Source organism: Sinocyclocheilus grahami, unplaced genomic scaffold (genome assembly GCF_001515645.1).
Source record: "Sinocyclocheilus grahami isolate Dianchi unplaced genomic scaffold, SAMN03320097.WGS_v1.1 scaffold10024.1, whole genome shotgun sequence".
Classification (NCBI taxonomy): Eukaryota; Metazoa; Chordata; class Actinopteri; order Cypriniformes; family Cyprinidae; genus Sinocyclocheilus; species Sinocyclocheilus grahami.
The window spans coordinates 7,307-7,757 of NW_015512990.1; positions in this window are offsets into that span (position 1 = coordinate 7,307).

A 451-nucleotide genomic window follows, 5' to 3' on the forward strand; every position below is an offset into this window, starting at 1 on the left:
TAGGCTTAGGTATATGTAAGGTGGGAGGAGTTGGATCTGGATCCATCCACGCCCCCTGGATCTTGTGTTCTGCAGTCAGGACCATCTCAAAGAATGAGGGATGCGAGGAGTTTCACAGTCTGTGTCTTGGGTCACTCTCAGTAAGCCAATTGTGACTTGCTCTTCTGCCAAGAACACGCCGTTCTCTAGTGACTGGCTGAAGATGAGTCTGATCCAAACGTAAAGAACCATGAGAACAAGACCAGACATATGTCTCTCAATTTGTAAGACAAGCACAATACAGGGCTTTGGAGGTATTTGAGCCAAGGCTTAAAAGTTCTTTATGCTTATTATAAAAGAATATTTCTCTGCCATACAAAAAACTCCCATGTTCATGGTGGTTGTACTATAACAGATGAAGAGCATCTAAACATTCCATGTAAACATTCCGGTTTCACACTTGCACGTATTG